The sequence below is a fragment of the Ixodes scapularis genome, unplaced genomic scaffold (assembly GCF_016920785.2).
Source record: "Ixodes scapularis isolate PalLabHiFi unplaced genomic scaffold, ASM1692078v2 PGA_scaffold3__209_contigs__length_174095766, whole genome shotgun sequence".
Taxonomy (NCBI): Eukaryota; Metazoa; Arthropoda; class Arachnida; order Ixodida; family Ixodidae; genus Ixodes; species Ixodes scapularis.
Window position 1 is genome coordinate 162,822,850 of NW_024609868.1, and position 18,649 is coordinate 162,841,498.

Here is an 18,649-nt window from a genome sequence, read left to right on the forward strand (position 1 = left end):
GACGCCACTTCCGTCACCAGAGCTCCGCTGGCCATAAAAGCCGTCGTCCAAGCTGCATCTACTGCAGTCGGCGGCGAAATTCTGTCGGGATCTGACCAGTGCACTTTGTTCAGGTGAGAAGGAAAACTCCATTTGTTTTAGTTTTGCTGTTTGTTCGCCGCCGACTGCACATTGAGTGTTCTTTTTTTTTGTGTTTTTTTTTTTTTTGAGGCATGCTTTAGGACCGTGTCTAAGTCTATTTTGCTTTACACAAGTCATGGAGTGCATCAGGTGCGACAAATCACTTCCAGGCGATGGGAGGTTCTTGACCTGCACATCGTGTCGGAGTAGTTAACATCTCGGTAAACAATGTTCTGGGGTCGCGGAGAGCACTTTTTCAGGAATGGGTGCTACCCGCAGAGAATGTTGGAAATGTCTAACTTGTCGCACCAGCGAGGCTCGCTCTGGTGCAGGGGCTTCCGGTGCTGTTTATCGGGAGAGCTTCAGTGACGCTGTTGGTAGTTCGCAAGATCCGATTAGCCTCACTTCCGTTGGCAATCAACTTGCGTTAATGAATTCTGCAATTCAGCAGCTTCTTCCCTTGAAATCTAGTGTTGAGTCCCTTTTGCCACTTTCGGCGAAGATGGATCAGTTGCTGACCCTTCAACCTGTTGTGGAGGAGCTACGCAACACTGTGGCGGGACTTCAGTCAACCGTCGACTCCTTCAGTATGAGATACGACGCAGTACTGGCGCTTGCAACGGCTAATGAGGAGTCGGTAAGAGATCTGCAAAAGGAGGTCCAGGATGTCTTGGCTGCAATGGATGAACAGTCGCAGGAAATCTCGCGGCTCAAAGAGGAGCTAAACACTTCGCAACAGTATAGCCGACGTTGCAACATGGAAATTCATGGTCTCCCTTACTGTTCGGGTGAAGATCTGCCTAAGATCGCAGAAGATCTTGCTCGAAAATTAAGCATATCGTCATTTAAATCCTGCGACATTGCTGCTATCCATCGTCTACCACAAAAACGGGATTCGCTCTCACCGGTATTGATTCAGTTCATATCTGTGACTTCCAAAGAGGCCTGGATGGCTGCACGGGGCCGGTTACAGAGGTTGTCCCAGTCTGAAAATGGAACGAGGCTATTCTTCAACGATAACCTTACCCAAGGAAACAAAGAACTCTTCTGGCTGGCAAGAAATAAAGGCAAAGAACTTGGGTACAAATTCGTGTGGCTGAAAAACTCAAAAATATACGCGCGAAAAAGCGAAGGTTCACCGGTTGTGCGCATCAACGCAGTGAAGGACTTAGAAAAGCTTACTTGAGGAACGATGAGTTGTTCTTCGGTTCCAGACTGCCAATCTTTTGTGCAGATGTCGGGACCTCCCTCGGAAGTCTCCCTAACGGTTATTCATGTGAATATTAGGAGCGCACGGAAACACTGGGACGAGTTCACAGTTTCCACTAACAACTTACAACCGCCAGTTGACCTATTCATTCTTACAGAAATCAGCATTTCAACTTTTCAATGCAATCAGTTTGCTTTAAATGGCTACACGAGGCATCTCTACACCCGCGATAAGGGCAGAGGTGGAGGTATTGCTATTTACGTTAGGGAAAAGTGGCTCACCACCAGCCTAACTGCGTCTTTTGTTCATGCGGAGTCTCTTGCTCTTAACATTTCCCTCTCGGGTTTTTCGTTGGTTTTATTAGCAGTATACAGGCCTCCGTCAGAAAATGCTTCACTTTTCCTTGCGGAGCTAGAAGACGTACTTAAGCAGTTTCGCTCTAAAGAACAATTTTGCCTGATAGGTGACTTCAATATTGATACCCTCAAGCCGACCAAATCTATAGTATGCGATTATTTAAATCTTTTGCCTGAACATGGAATTCATAATGTTATCACTCTACCAACAAGAGAAGAGCTGTTGTCTGGAAAGCTGGTGGTGTCCTGCATCGACCATATAAACATACGGGCTCCCGATTCCACAATAAAGTATGCTGTCATTACACGCAAGTTAGCCGACCACTACTTTGTCGGCTGTGATTAGATAAGCAGACGTCGGGGAATCAAAATAGCACACCAGCAAGTTCGTTTGTTTCGATTACTGATACAGCAAAATTTGATGCCTTCGTGTCTGCCTTCGACTGGGATGGATTTCTAGACTCTGTTGAGCCCGCGAATGTTTATACGGACTTTGTCAAAGTTTTTCAGATGTTTTATCGTGACTCGAGGAAGGTTGTTCATTTCAAGAAACGGTCAGATAAACCTTGGATTACCGCTGATATTATGGCTGCAGTCAAAAATAAGGATGCCACGTGGCTACGCTCCCGCCGTGCTCCAAACAACCCAAACTTGAGGGCAGAGTATCAAAGCGCAAGGAACAGAGCGAACGCGATGATAAGATCAGCTAAGCGTCGTTACTTTCAAAAAAGGTTCTTTGAAGGGAAGATGGGGCACTTCTACATTTGAGAAAAAACGCTTGAATTGCGTTCATTTGGCCTTTAGAATAACAGATATCAAAATTATATTTCAATGCGACGCGCCGGAGAGCCACAAGAGCAATTTCAAAACAGGGCTGAAGCCCCGCCCCCCTAGCCTTGGGCAGCCAAAAGAGCCGTCGATGACGTCACGGACAGCGACTGTCTTTCGCGTTTTTCTCGCGTTTAACAATACTTACGCAGCAAATGATTTGGGTATTCGGGTTCACGGGGTAAAAATACACTAGAATTCACTTCTAACTCATTTTTTCCAAGAAGCTCCGTAGCTTCCCTTTGAGTCGAGATCAAAGCCACGCGTAACATGGGAGTTGATTAACTCATTCAAAGGGCATGCTGCAAAAAAATCGCTTTACGACCACTTACGAAAGCATTTCGGCCCAAACTTACAGACGGTTGTCAACGACTTCAATGATCTTTTTGCAGCCTCGTCAGGTGTTACTAGAGATGAGGGGCTCACATTTTTCCCACAAGTTCATAGGGTGTCGGCATCAGCGTTTTTACCTCACCTTGATTTAGCTGCATTGCGTGCAATTCTTTTTTCAATAAAGCGCAACAAAGCGCCAGGTGCTGATGGAATTCGTGTTACCGACCTATGCAGTACTTTTGAGCACATTCAGCATGTTCTCCTTACAATGATAAATGGATTTTTGATAACTGGGTTGATACCCGCGAGCTTGAAAACCGCCCTTGTTAAACCAATTTTCAAGGGAGGATCACCTAATAAACTAGAATGCTATCGTCCTATTTCTATCGTGCCCTGCATCGAGGAGATACTAGAAAAACATCTTTACATTGTAATGTCCACTTATATTGAGAGTTTTGACATACTGTCACGCAGCCAATATGGGTTTGTAACTGGCAGGGGCACGCAGTCATTGCTTGAAGATTTTTCAGACCTATTACATCGGGGATTTGACCTTAACCTCTGTTCTTGTGCTATTTTTTTGGATGTGGCTAAAGCGTTTGACACGGTCAGCCACAAAGTGTTGCTTCATAAACTTTACGAGTACGGCTTCCGCGGTCCCTTTTTTAGCATACTGCGAAGTTTTTTCTCTGAACGTTCGCAAATTGTGTCGGTAGGAAATTTGAAAAGTACTCGAGTAAGGCTCAAAGCTGGTGTCCCACAAGGTTCGGTTTTGTCTCCTTTGTTGTTTAATCTCTATGTTAATGATATCTCACTAAGACTTTATTCCTGCAAAATGTTTCAGTACGCTGATGACACTGGGTTAGTCTCTAGTCAGCTTGATTTTGACCACTCTGTACGGTTATTGCAGCATGACATAGAACGAATAATGGACTGGTTTTCTAATAATTACGTGGCCCGAGGGCCGCACGTGGCCCGTGATCCGCTGGGACGTGGCCCGCAGGCAACTGGCTACGATTCGCGGTTCCCAAGTCTCGAGCGCTAGAAAAAGCATGCGGCTTCGTGATCTCTTCTCGCCGATTCATTTTCGCTCGAAAAGTAGCTCTGCTCTTTTAACGCATTCACATAGTTTATACTTATCTGTGTTTATTTGCCCTATGTTTCGCTTTATTTTTCGCTTCCTAGCTTTTTTGTAATGTACAAGTGTTCCGCTTCCAGGCCGCAAGCGCGAGCTGTTCGTTGAATGGTGCATCTCGGCTCCGCGAACTTTCGATCAGCCGGAGCAACCGCCAAAAATGAAGCTACGAGCTCGGGATCCTCGCCTTCAGTGTACTTCTTCCCTTGTTCTATTAAAAATAGCAGCACGTTGGCGGGGCGGTGTCCTTTTAATTCTAGTTATCACATCACGGCAGAGTAGTCATAAAACACATGAAAGTTAAAGATCTCACTGGAAAAACTGTGATTTTACAAAAAGCATACAGAGCGAGGTCTCTTCGCTATGAAATGTTATCCCCCCCTCTCCCTCCCCCGTCTTACGTTGGCTCGCGCCCTTTCCGGTGTGGGCTATTTGGCCCCCACACTTGATTGAGTTTGAGACCATTGCTTTATATTGTCAAAAGTGACAAATGATGAGGTGAGGAATAATTGAAGGAACTAAAGGTTTAATGGGGCCAACTTGTGCCAAAAAAAAATGCAAAAGAAGATAACACCAAAGCGTCGCTGGCGTTGATGCAGCAGGATCGAACACTGAAGCGAGACTGACTGCGGCTTGCCAAGCGGAGCCCCTTTTTGTACACGCGTGGGCTTCTTGAACAACCGGTGCAGAAGGCTTGCCGTGTAGAAAATTCTAACCTTGAATCAGCAACACGGTTCTTCAGTTCACCAGAACATCACATTACAGAGTAAACAAAAATGTGTACCCGCGACCAGGAATCGAACCTTGGCTTTTTCCGCGGGAGGCAAGCGTGATAACCGTTAGGCAACGAGTGTTTTTTTTAATTATTTATTGCCTGTTTTGACATAAGCAACACAGGGGACGCAATCACGTACACAAATACACAAAATGTGTAAAAGCTTTTTGTGTTTAAAAGCTTTTTAACGAGACCAAATCATCAACTATTCGCAACCATTCCGGCAGGTCGGGCAGCGCGCCGAATACCTCTAAAATATGGACAATGTTTTCCATGAAATAATTTCTCGCAGAGCGCACATTTACATCCGCGTTATGCACCCCCGTCCTAGTCCTCCACAGGCTGTGGAAACCGAGGAGCATAACCGTATCGTATTGGATGCCACCTTCGTTCTCAAGGTTAGGCCACGAGCGAGCTGCCTGCTTGGCCAGCTGCGCGCGCGGCATTACTTTCTCCTTTCAAAAGTGCATCACCCCGATGCAACGCAAAATAAAACAAAGTAAATAAAAAGAACGGCAAACCAAAGAGTTATTTGGAACAAATACGCTTCACAGTCCTATAGAGCGCAGTAGGGCTTCAGTCGCACGACGTGGACGACTTCAGGTCGTTGTGGGCGGCGTGATGATGTTCTTGTTCCCTCGGGCGTCACCTCGTGGTTCAGATCTCCTAGTCAACGAAGTACCTGGTAAGGTCCGAAATACCTTTTCAGGAGTTTCTCGCTGAGACCACGGCGGCGAATCGGTGTCCAGTCTGTGGGAGCCGGGGGTGAAAGACGAAGCAGAGGGCACGTGACAGGCGGTCGGCGGAGAAGTCACGAGCTGGCGCAGGACAGTGCGAGCTGAGCGAGGCTGGTAGCTGGACAAGGAACGACGAAGCCAGGCTGCCTAGCCTGGCCCATAACGAACCCCGGAGCGGTCCACCAGCGAGGTCTGGAGCAAGACCGGTGGAAACGGCGAGCCCGGGCCATATGACCTGGGCTACGACGATCCCGGGCTGGTTCCGCAGCGAGACTCGGGCATTGATAGCCCGGGACAGACAGCCTACGCAGCGCTGGCGTGGGAAAGGCGATCCGCAGGCCTGGACACGGACCCCGACTGTGAGCTCTGATCGACGGGCGACAACGAGAGTCGTCGGGCCCGGACTACCGGCTCTCGACGACGGGCAACCGAGAGGTACAGTAAACCCATTCGCTGTCTTCTCGTTGCTGTATGTAACTCCTTGGGTGACGGGCGGAGCGCATACCGATCGGGCGGCGATTGATAGTAGTGGACCTCCGTAAAGAACCCCCACATTAAAATGGCGCATCCAACGTGGGGCCCGTTCGGTATGCCTCTGCTTCTAGTCGTCCCCAGAGAGTCCCATGGATTCGTTGAGCGGGTTGTTCACTAACGCTAAAGATGCCCGTTGAGACAAAGTATGTTGGAATTATGGTGACTTGTCTCAAAGCAGAGCTCAGCAGGTGTCTCCTCGAATCGAGTGCTTAAAGGTCTCGAAGGACGAGGTTGCGGACGCGCGTTCTCGGGTACCCCAGAATAGTGTTTGGCAGAAGGTGACCCAACCGGGGGGAACACCAGGAGCGCGGTTAAGATATAAGAAAGTCGTCTTCGGAGGCAGAGGAGAGCCACGGCATGTTCGCTGGAAGGCAGGATAGCGACTGACAGGAGGGAACACAGCCAGGACTTATTCCAAATTTAGGATTTAGGCTTGGAGTGATGCGGTAGGCAAGCAAGCGCTTGTCGAGGCCCGGGGTGCAGATGGGGTTTTGTCAGTGGGTGTCGGAAAGATTGCGGGAATTGCAGTCGAAACCGGGAACACTGGCGGTCGAGATTGTCAGCGGGTGTTGGGTAAACTGGCCTAAATTGCAGTTGACACCGGGAACGCTGGCAGGCGAGTTAAGGAGCAGTATGATTTGTAACCGCTGGGCCAAGACGGCTAGTTGTTTCGCGTCACTCTAACAACCGACGAAAGGCAGAGGGACGACTCTCCCTTGAGGGGGTCGTTCCGAGAAAGGTGCGAAATGTTTTATCGGATACTTTTTCGGCTTCACCCTGGCCGGTCGTGGAAGTGACAGCAAGACTTTTAATAAGTTATGTCGCGTCACGACCTGGCCGGGGATGACGCGGTAGACATTTAGGTGGCTTGTAGTTGTCCAGCTTGCCTTGAGGCGTGAACGGTTTAAGCGGGCTTGCTCGCTGAGCTACCGCCCCCTCCGAGGACCGAGCAGTCCCTAGAGCTCGTATGCACGTGGACGGAATGGGACGCTGACGCTTACATCGAGTAGCACGAGGTATATGTAGCCGTTGCGGAATTGCGGGTATGGTACTTGGTCATCCCGCCACAGGCTTTGGATCCCTTCGCTTGCGGAAAAGATGGACTAGGTTTACTCCATCGTTACCTGTTCTGAAGGAAACTTACGCGTTGAGCAACGCAGCTAGTGGTTTTGCCGCATCGCTTGCTCCGAGATGAGAAGGGCACCCGAGGTATAAAGACGCGAGCGTCGTGTCTTACTTCTAGGCTTACTCGGCGAGATACAAACGAGGAGGCTTGCCCGGTTCACATCGCTGACTTGAAAGGATACTACCGTTGTCGCGATGGGGAACACGTATAACATGAGGTTGCGATAGGACACAAGAAATCCCGTGTTCTTGGCGACCCAGGAGCGAGATCTGGGATGCAGACTTGCTGAGTTAGCCGCATGGTGGACGAACCCGTCGGCAAGCAATTTGGCGGTGGAGGCTATGGTCACTGCCACAATCTGCGGCAGAGTATTTGTTCGTTGTGTGTTGTTTTAACACTTTGTTCTGCACAGAGTAGCTTCCTAGAGAGATGGCCATAGACGGCGTAACCCAGGAAGCCCACCGGGAGGGAAGACGGGTCCATTCGTTTTCCCAAGTGCTCAGGGTGGCTGACAGTTGTTCGGCCTCACGAACGGTTCAGGAGGGCAGTTCTAAGCCCGCTGTGACCTCTAAGCGGAACGGGGCAAGTCCGTCTGCATCGGCCGGACCAGCTTAGAGCAAGCCCCCTGCAGCATCGCGGTGAGTGAGACAGCGAGCGACACACAGGTCGGCATTGTCGGCCGGCTTCGCTAGCCACCACCACCTATCTTTCGGACGCTGCAACCTGGCCACTCCGGCAACAGCAACAGCGGCCGCCCATGCAGTCCAGCGGCTCCCTGAGGCCCATGAAGTCCCCCGAAGTCCGGGCCTTGAGGGGCGGAGAGTGTGGGAGCCGGGGGTGAAAGACGAGGCAGAGGGCACGTGACAGGCGGTCGGCGGAGAAGTCACGAGCTGGCGCAGGACAGTGCGAGCTGAGCGAGGCTGGTAGCTGGACAAGGAACGACGAAGCCAGGCTGCCTAGCCTGGCCCATAACGAACCCCGGAGCGGTCCACCAGCGAGGTCTGGAGCAAGACCGGTGGAAACGGCGACCCCGGGCCATATGACCTGGGCTACGACGATCCAGGGGTGGTTCCGCAGCGAGACTCGGGCATTGATAGCCCGGGACAGACAGCCTACGCAGCGCTGGCGTGGGAAAGGCGATCCGCAGGCCTGGACACGGACCCCGACTGTGAGCTCTGATCGACGGGCGACAACAAGGGTCGTCGGGCCCGGACTACCGGCTCTCGACGACGGGCAACCGAGAGGTACAGTAAACCCATTCGCTGTCTTCTCGTTGCAGTGTGTAACTCCCTGGGTGACGGGCGGAGCGCATACCGATCGGGCGGCGATTGATAGCAGTGGACCTCCGTAAAGAAACCAACAGGTCCCACACCCTGTCTCCGGGCTGGAAGTAGACGTCCCGACGAAGAAGGTTGTAGCGGCCAGTGTCGACATGTTGTTGGGCTTTAATCCGGAGTCTGGCCAGCTAACGGACTTCTGCCCGTTCGGCAACCACCTGGAAGTTGCCATTTTCGTTCACAACCGGTTTGTGGCATAACATCCAGTCTAGCATTGTCGTTACTTTGCGACCATGAACCAGTTGAAAGAGTGTCACCGCGGTGGTCTCTTGCACGGCCGTGTTGTAAGCAAATGTGGCGTACGGCAACACCTCGTCCCATGTCTTGTTCCCCACGTCGAGATACATGGAGATCATGTGGCGATGGTCTTGTGGAGTCTCTCCGTTAGCCCGTTGGTCTGCGGGTTGCGGACAAGGCCTCCGATGTCATCCTTTACACCTCGCATCAGGATCCGCAGCTCCTTTTCGTCGGTGGCTTGAATGTCGGCTCGAGCGAGGAGATGCAGAAGATCTTTGACGAAACTGGTGATTGCCTCGTTTACGCCCTGGGTCCTCGCTCGAAGAAGGTCCTCGGCCTACTCCCGTCGATATAATAATAACTTTATTTTCCAAAGGAATTGGAGGGACAGAAAGGAAAAAGCCTCCCGTGGAGGTTTGACGGGCCCAAAACCCATACGGTGACAGGCGCAACAGCACAAGAAAAAAAAGAGGGCGAGAAGCACACACACGAATACACATAAGAAAGACCAAATCTTCATCAGAATTATTATTAACATTACACAGTAGGCACTGTTGTAGCCCTAAAACTAACCCTATAACGTTCGAACAAACAAGTATATAATAGGTAACACAGTAGGCATCGATGAAAAATCACAAGCACAAATAGAATGAACGCAAATCTTTAGTTGATATAGAGTCCATGCAAATTTGGTTGCTGGCGAGGTAGTTGAGCAATTTAGGTAAAGTGTAACGTAGTGTTTGTGGACCATAGTTTGTCTTACAGCCGTTAACCTTTCTATATTCCATGTGTCGGATTACATAGACGTGATAATTCGGCACTGAATCGTATAAGTCTGACAAGAAACGCGCATTTGTTTTTTGTTCCCGAGATTTAAGCTGATATATAATGTATATTTATAAGGGTTAAATATTTTTAACATTCCGAACTTTAGAAACAAGCCCTCACTATGTTCATCATAAGGCACGTTACAGATGATTATCAATATTCGTTTTTGCAATTCACAAAAAACATTCACAAACTTGCAGTTTCTGTAAGTATGTGAATGTCGTGTTACTCCAAACGAGGATACAGTAATTTAAATGGGACTGAAACAGGTCATTGTATATTAATAGTTTTACGTTAACGGGTAGGGAAGAACCGTGACGGTATGTTAGCCCTATAACACGTGACAGTTTTGTGGCCAAGTGATCAACGTGGTTATCCCGTGACATTCGTTCTGAAAAGAATACTCCGAGAGTTTTAAAAGTGCTAACGATTTCTATTAAAACGGAGTTCAACACGATGTCTCGCATTAATATTGCACTCTTGGTTTTTGGTCGAGAAATTATGACTTTTGTTTTCTGGATATTAATGTTCAGACCATTATCTCGTGCCCAGGCGTACAATTTAGACAATGTTAAATTGGCGACATCGATAAGTTCATTGCATCGATGGGTTCGTGAAAGTCCGTCTCAGCCCATCTTTGCAGACGGTCCATGAGGTCCAGGAAGTTCCGCGATTTTCGAACCAGTGCCTGGCTCTTCCTTCGAGCGTTAAGTAAAGGCGCTGTAGGCGCTGTTCTTCCGTCCATCGGTTGTGCTGGGCCACTCGCTCGTACTGCTGTAGTCAGTCCTTGACATCTTCATAGGGCTCTCTATGGAAGGTAGCGAGCGTACGGACAGCGACGGGTAGGACAACGGCGGGTGGAGTGGTCATCGTCGTGGTCTTCCTCTTTGGTTTCTGCGTCAGTGCTCCAAATTTTGGAGGCAGTCTCTTGATGCGACGGCCTTCTCGGGCTTCGGCATCTTCGGCGAAGGGTAGCCTTATGGGGCTGAGTAGCTCCCTTGGCCGGGATGTCTTCGGAGGTGTACGGTTTGCGGGCAGAGGATTCACTACCACCCACCTCCACCAAAATGTCACGAATGGCAAATGATGAGGCGAAGGATAACTGAAGAAACTAAAGGTTTACTGGGGCGAGCTTGTGCACAAAACGAAAAGGAAATAGAAGATAACACTAGAGCGTCGCGAGCGTCGATGGCGGCGTAACAGCAGGATCGAAAGCTGGGGTGAGACTGACTGTACCTTGCCTCGCGAAGTCCTTTTTGTACACTCGCCGGCTCCTGGAACAATTGGCGTAGACAATTCGGCGCGTAGAACGTTCTAACCTCGAATCAGCAACACGGCTCTCGAATTTACCAGAACATCACATTTCAGAGTGAACAAAAATGTGTACCCGCGGTCTGGTATTGGAACTTGGCTTTTTGCGTGGAAGGCAGGCACGATACCCGCTAGTCTACGAACGTTTTTTTTTTTCTTTGTTGCCACATATTGACACACATTTACAAACCTGAAAGGTAAAAGAATAACGCCGGCCAGTCCCCGGCAGGAGTACGTTATTTAATATTTTTTCATGACATCCAGCCTTTCCAGAACAGGCAGCTATTCAGGCTGTTCACTGAGCATTCCAAACATCTCTTTCAACTGAATGACACTTTCTATAAAATAGTCCCTGGCTTGACGAGGGTTCACTTCAGCATTTCGTACATCCATTCTACTCCGCCATAGACTGTGGAGGGTCAACAGCATCAACATGTCGTAAGGCAGTCCTCCCACATTTTGTATTGGAAGGAAGCGAATCCCGTACTCAGTTAATGGCAGACCCTTTTTTGAAGTGCGTTGTAGAATATCCCATAAAAAAACCCATCCCAACAGTCTAAGAGGATATGTTCGACAGTTTCTGGTTGTCTGCACAATAGGCAGTCAACAGACCAGGGAACGAAAATGCCTTTATCCTGAAGCCAGGGCTTTACTGGTAGCGTTCCGTTGTGTAGTTTAAAAAAAAAAAAAGTTTTTACGGATGGCCGTACCCGCATTCTTTTAAGTCGTTTAAGGACATCCTTACCTAGACCCTCACTATATAAGTAACGGTACAATGGTATCGGCAACACCGTATCAACCAAATCTTTATACAGACGCTTCCCCGCGACAACGCTTAAATATTCTGAAGACAAACGCACTTTTAATAGGTCAAATACCTTAGCCACTTCATACAAAAACCCGCGTACTCTCCCACACTGCATGTCTCTAATGGTAATGATAAATTCGGGTAAGGCATCACTCAGGCTGACTTGCAACACAGTCCGTAGGAAAACATTTCTCTGATCTCTCAGAAAAATAAATCGAGTAACAACCTGCCGAAGGAACTAATGCACCAGACCCAAACCACCACTTTGCACCGAACGAAATAAACTTGTGCGACTGGTGCGTTCCCATCCCGAACCCCACACAAAAACGGAAAAACCCTATGCAACTTCTGAACATTCACTCGCGACATCCACAGCACTTGAAGTAGGTACCAAATTTTTGCCACTAAGAACAAGTTACAAATTCTTGAACGTGCAAACATTGAAAATTCTCGGCCTCCCCAGCTTGTAGTTTTAGCTTGCAATTGCTCTATTTCCCCCCTCCAATACTCGGTAGTGTCGCGGTATTGTTCAAGGGGCACGCCGATATACTTGTGCGGCGAAACATTAAACTGGATGTTTTGATAAAAGGTTGGTGTGGCTTCCCAGTTGCCGTGCCACAAGCCTACACATTTGCTCCAATTTATAGCACTTCCCGCTAACTTACAAAACAAAGACGAATTAAGGACAACCTCGCTAACACTTTCAGCGTCGTCGCAAAAAACAGCGATATCGTCTGCGTACGAAAGAACCTTGACCTCACTTGCGGCCAGCCTAAAACCACGTATACTTTGATTATAAATAAGCTTTAAACAAAAGGGTTCGAGATAAATTGCAAAAAACAAAGGTGATAATGGGCAACCTTGCGTGACCCAAGATTTTACTTCAAAACTTTCGCTCACTTTTTGATTGATGATAAGGCTCGTGCAATACTTTGCGTACGGCATTTTTACTCCTTCTAAAATGACTGCACCAACATTCACGTGTTCCAAGATAGAGAAAAGGATGTCATGGAGCTACACGATCAAATGCCTTTTCCCAATCGAGCTCTAGCATAGCCACATGACTTCCGAAAGCATCGCAGCACTCTATAATACTTCTGGCCACTTGAATGTTAGTGAAGATTGTGCGCCCTTTGATGCCGCATGTCTGGTGAGGCCCAACAATAGTTGTTATGACACTTTGTATTCTTCTTGCCAAAAGTTTCATAAAAATCTTGTAGTCTACATTGGCCAGGCTTATTGGGTGGTAAAACTTTACCGACAAAAGTTGTACGGGATCGTCACTTTTAGGGATCAAAACAGTATGGGTTCTCCGAAAAGATAGTGGGGTTTCTTTTACCTCGTACGCGGCCAATATCGCTCGGTGCATAGCTTCCGCCATACCGTCCTTAAAGGCCTTAAAAAAAGCTGCTCCCAACCCGTCGGGTCCAGGAGACTTTCCTGAACTTCGGTCATCAATAGCTCTTTTAATTTCCTGCACAGTAATCGGTACTTTAAGGCTTGCCTTAACCTCGTCATCTAATTTAGGCATTAGTGTTAAAAACTCTGCTTTAAAACCCTCCTCTACGCTTATCTTGCGTCCTAGAAGTCCACGGTAATATTCAGTAAAGGCGCGTTCAATTATTTTTTCCTCTCGAGTAACTTCCTTGCCGTACTGGATTGCACTTATTTCATTTCGTGCGGCGTATCTTTTTTCATCGCTAAGAGAACGCTTATTCGGTGTTTCTCCCACCCACAATCGGTTAGCCCGCGCCCTTATCACCACTCCACGGTAGTTATCTATGTCGATAAGTTCAAGTTGGCTCTTTACTTCGCGAATTTCTTTGGTATACTTTCCAGGCTGAGCGCTCTCTATAGCCATCGAAAGATGAAGCTGACATTGTAAATCTTTTTCTTTTTGCTTTTCACGACTTTTCAAAATGCACGATCTTTCAATCGCACTGCTTTTAACTTCTTCCTTAAAACGGTCCCACCGCGAACCAATACTTCCGGATCCAGCCTCAAGCAGCCCACTTATTCTATCTTTAACCCCATTCACGAATTCCTTATCCTGTAGAAGCTGGTCGTTAAATTTCCAAGTATCCCAGTTAAAGCGCGTTTTCTTTTGTTTTCTTCCTAGCGTAATAAATACTAAGCTGTGGTCGCTAAAAGATACATGGTGAACTTCAAAATTCTGACACAGTGGGACAAGCTCCCCTGAAACGTAAACCCTATCCAACCTCGCGTGACTTCCTCGTTGGAAATGCGTAAACTGGGGTGCATTAGCGGTGGGCAGAAACCACCCTACATCCTGTAAATTACATTCTTGTACTAAGTCATTCAAAACAGCGCACTCCGGTCACGCACCGGCAACTGGCTAACCCTGTCCTCTGCCGCGCACACACAATTGAAATCGCCCAACAAAATCACTAATTTCATTGAATTAATTAGGACGCAACGCGCTCAAAGAACAGCCGACGCTCGTTTTCCTTGTTTGGCGCGTAGACACAGATTACCCTCCATTCCCTTCCCGAAAAAGAAAAATCACACACTATCAACCGGCCGGTCGTGCACACAACTACTGATTCTACTACAATTCCTAAGGAATTTCTTAAAAATAATACGCAGCCTCCGGACCTACCCGCAGAGCGGCATACGCATACGTGATACCGGGCCCTGAAGGGCTGCACCATTCGGCCAGTTTGCTCTTCGCTTTCAGCTTTTGTCTCTTGCACAGCCACTACGTCGAGGTCGTTCTCCAGAAAGAGGCGGCTAACCTGGTACTGCCTGCGTCTGGCCGCAAGGCACCGAACGTTCACCGTAGCTACGCGTAGGGCTGTGTCAAGGTTTACGACCCTCTCAGAGCGAGAGGAAGGGGGCCACACGGTGCTCACCTCGGATCGTCGACAGATGCCACACGACCCACTGTCTGGAAACAACGTCCGGACGCATTGACTGGCCGAGGTGCTCATATCGCCAGAGGATGACGCCATCTGGGCGGAGTCAGGTCGTGGTCCCTTTAAAACCCGTATGCCCTACAGAGCGCGGGCCCTCCCTACTGCGATGGGGGCGTCGCCGGCGACCTCCGGTCCGGCGGTATGTTTGGCTTAGGTCTTACGCCACCCCTGCCCGACAGAGTCGCCTTTGGGGGCGGCTCGTCTGGAGGGGAAGCTCCAGAGTCCTGACCGTCGTGGTCGCTCGGTTGTCGGACTCGCTTGGGTACTAGACGGGTGGAGCCTGCTATTTCCACGGCCTTGGTGGTCGCCCCTCCAGCAGTCAGCGTCCCAAAAGACGCTGCCTCGTCGTCGTTCTTCGACTCCGGCTCGTCACCAGTTGGCGGCTCCTCTGGCAACGTGGCCTTGACACCGTCGCCGTGACCGCCGTCGCAGGCCCCCAAAGGCTTGGGGATTGTTGCCTGAGTTGGCGGCTGGCTTTCTTCCCGGGCTTCCTCGGCGTCGACCACGTCCATGAGGTGCTCCGAGGTATCGTCGCCCCCTACGGGCCATGCGACACTAACGTACGTCCGGACACACTGACTCTCTGCGTGGCCGAACCGCTTGCAGAGCGTGCAGCGTGGCACTCTGCACTCCCTTCGGATATGGCCTTTGCCCTTACACCGGAGGCACAGCGGCGCCCTGCCGGGAACCACCGCTAGCACCAATTCACCGGCGATGCGTAGCTGGTGAGGGAGGTCCTCCACTGTGACGCCGGGTCCGAGCTTAATGGAGACCGAACGCGTCGTCGAGCCGATGTCGGTGCAGCCCGGGACGCGCCACTTATCCCTGGTGACCCCTGTGACCCTCCCGTAGGGCGCCAAGGCCGCACGCACCTCATCGTCTTGAACGTGATGAGCAGCCAGTGGAGCTTGAGCCGGGTCTCCTGGGCCCGTTTGCTCGAAGCGCTGACCGCGGCTACAGTTAGCCGCAGTACCTAGGAGAGGGATTTTGAGATCACGTGACTGGATCGGTAGGGATGCGGGGAAACATGGCGGTGCCCCAGTGAGTGAGCGCCGCTCGCTTTGGAACTAATATGTCGTTGTAGCCGCAATATCGGGCGCGTTAGTCAGCAACGAATGGTGCAGGAGCCTTTCGTTTTGCCTTACCTCACTTAAACCGCGAAGCATGGGCAATGACATCGCCGCACTCTTTAGACAGTGTTTCAATTCTGGGCATTCCTAAGCCTAAATGAACGCGATAATTGTCGACATGGCAACGTCTTTGGAAACGCGGAACGGGCTCCCGTGCAAGTACAGGAGAAACTTCGTGATTGCCCAGAGGACCGTAAGACAATCCTTTTCAGTCGTGGAGTAATTTATCTCTGGTTTGGACAGTGTCTGACTTGGGTAGCCGATGACTCGTTTGGTGCACTCTTGCACTTAAACCAGTAAGGCGCCCGGTCCTTCGTTACTTGCGTCCTTATGAATCTCGGTTTCCGGTTCTTGATCGAACTGCCCAAGAACAGCAGGAGTCTGGAGTCGTCGATTAAGCTCGTCGACTGCCTGCTGTTGCTCTTCGGCCAATTAAGCTTCTGTAAGTTCTTTGTGAGGTTAGTAAGTGCTCCGGAAATCTTTGCGAAATCGTGAACCAGGCGTTGATAGTACGCAGATAGACCAAGGACCCTTCTCACTGCCTTCTTGTCTGCCGAAGGTGGAAATGCCGCGACGGCGCGGATCTTCTCTGGGTCTGGGCGGACGCCATCGTTGCTAACCTCATTGCCTTGGAACTTCAGTTCGTCATAGGCGAACCAACACTTCGATGGCTTGAGCGTGATGCCGGCGGTCTGTATCACTTTGAGAACAGCTGAGGGTTGTCGCAAGTGCTCGTCGAAGTCGCCTGAAAACACTACGGCGTCGTCAAGGTCGGCGAGGCAGCTGTGCCATTTCAGTCCATCCAGTATGGAGTACATTACACACTGGAAAGTTGCCGAATGCCACGCGCGTCGCCGACCGAGCACGTGCGTGGCCAATTGGTTACCTTGCTTGGCTTTCGTGTGGAGTCCCCGGGTTCGATTCCTGGGACTGGCTCGTCTTTCTTCTTCACCGCGTTTAGCTACCGGTAGTCCCAACAGAACCTAAAAGTTGCGTCCTTCTTCTTATTTAATACGAATGGTGAGGCTCAAGGACTGCTCAGGCTCAATTGTGTCGTCGTTCATCATTTCTTGCACTGGCTCCTTGATCATCTCCCTTTCTTCTACGGAGACTGGGTATGGCGATCACTGCACAGGCAGCGCGTCGTGTTCGGTAACAATGCGATGCTTCGTAGCGGTGGTTTAGAGCACCTTAGACGAAGTCACGAAACAGTCGCTGTATTCGGCGAGGAGGTTAATCAGCTGCCGTTGATTTGGAACTGGAAGCTTAGCGTCAACATCGAGCGGCGCAGGCGACGTATATTTTTTCTTAAGCGGCGATAATTTTTCAGTAATCGCGGCGATTTCGGGAGAGTTTCGGAGTTCCTCGACGTCGCTCACTTCTGCACCTTTAGTGAGGTGTTGCGTTTCTTGTCGGAAGTTCGTCACAAGGATCGCAGTGCGCCCATCCTGAAGTTCAGCTACTCGCAGATGCGGTGTCTATTTCTCTTCCAAGGAGCCATTGAAGGTCACCTTTCAGAACAACTTTGTAGCAGGAAGCTACCTCGGTCATCACGGGCACAACAACACTTGATCTCGGCGGTAGGTTCACGTAATCGGCGGTTACTCGGACGGCGGCTGACGTTGTTTGTGATTCCCTGAAGGCGGAACAGGTGTCCGCAGCGTCAATCTGTTTTCTCTAAGGTCGATGACGTCGCAGTATTCACACAGAATGTCCATGCCGACAATGACGTCTCTGGCACAGTCTTTTAGAACGACGAAGCTCACAGGACACGTCCTACAGTGGTTCGTATCTCAGGCTTATCCTATGTCGTTGTCACTTTTCCAAGGTGGCGAGAGAGCCTCCAACTCAAGACTGAGCAGTCTGCGCCGGTATCCGCGAGTTGCCGATGTGTCGTGGTCGTCGATAACACCGTTTAGGTTGTTGGGCACCGTTGCAGGAGCGTCTTTGCGATACGGGCCGTCGGGAGAGTGGAAGCGCTCCGGCGTTCTTGGAGGTTCTTTAATTCGGTCGTCTTCGGCAACGCCACCTCTAGGCGTTGCGCGCTTAGTTTTCCCGACGGATAGGGGGAAAGGTTGTCACGGCTTGACCGACGGAAAGGCGACGCGGAACGTTGGGGGTGTGGAGAACGGGAACCTCGCGATGCTCTCGGCGCTAGTGACAGAGGGCGACGGAGGTATTCCTCGATGTCCCTTGGTCGTCCTCCAAAGCGAGGTCGACGGTCGTGTGGCGCGAATCCTCACAGGGAGAGCTGGCGGTAGGAGCACCTTCGGTAAACCAGGTCAGCCTCACCGCAGTGGAAGCACACTTGGCGTCCATCATCCTTGAGCCACACGTCGGCCATTTGAGGTTCACGCTGGTCTTGGCGCGTAGCGTGCTGCGGAGAAGAGACATCTCGTCGTGGTGCAGCTAAGTACTACCAGGTGATAGGAGGCTGCGACGAAGAACTGCGGCGTAGGTCAGAGCTGGTGGTTCCGGTACGGCGTCGGCGAGAACGACTGGCTGGACCGCTTGCTGGACCCTCTTTCGGTCAATCTCGGCGGTCGAGTGTGAAGCTGGACGTTCGGCGGCAGGTGCCATCGTCTTCAGTCCTTCATGGACATTGTCCTCGATGATTTTGCGGATCCCCGGTGTATTGGAGCTGAAGGCGGGGCTAGACGGCATGGGTGCAGCGACTCCAGGAACTCGATGGCAGTGAGCGGCTCGTGCTTCCAGGGCCCGTCAACGTTTGGTCACCTTTGCTACAAATGTTTCGACGGTGGTAGTAGGACATCGCACCAGACCTAAGAAGATGTTCTCCTTGACGCCTTGCATCAAGCTTTTAAGCTTCTTTTCTCCGGTGGTTTGAGGATCGGTGCGGTTTCCTGAGTCGAAGAACATGTTCTAGAAAGCTAACGACGCCCTGTTA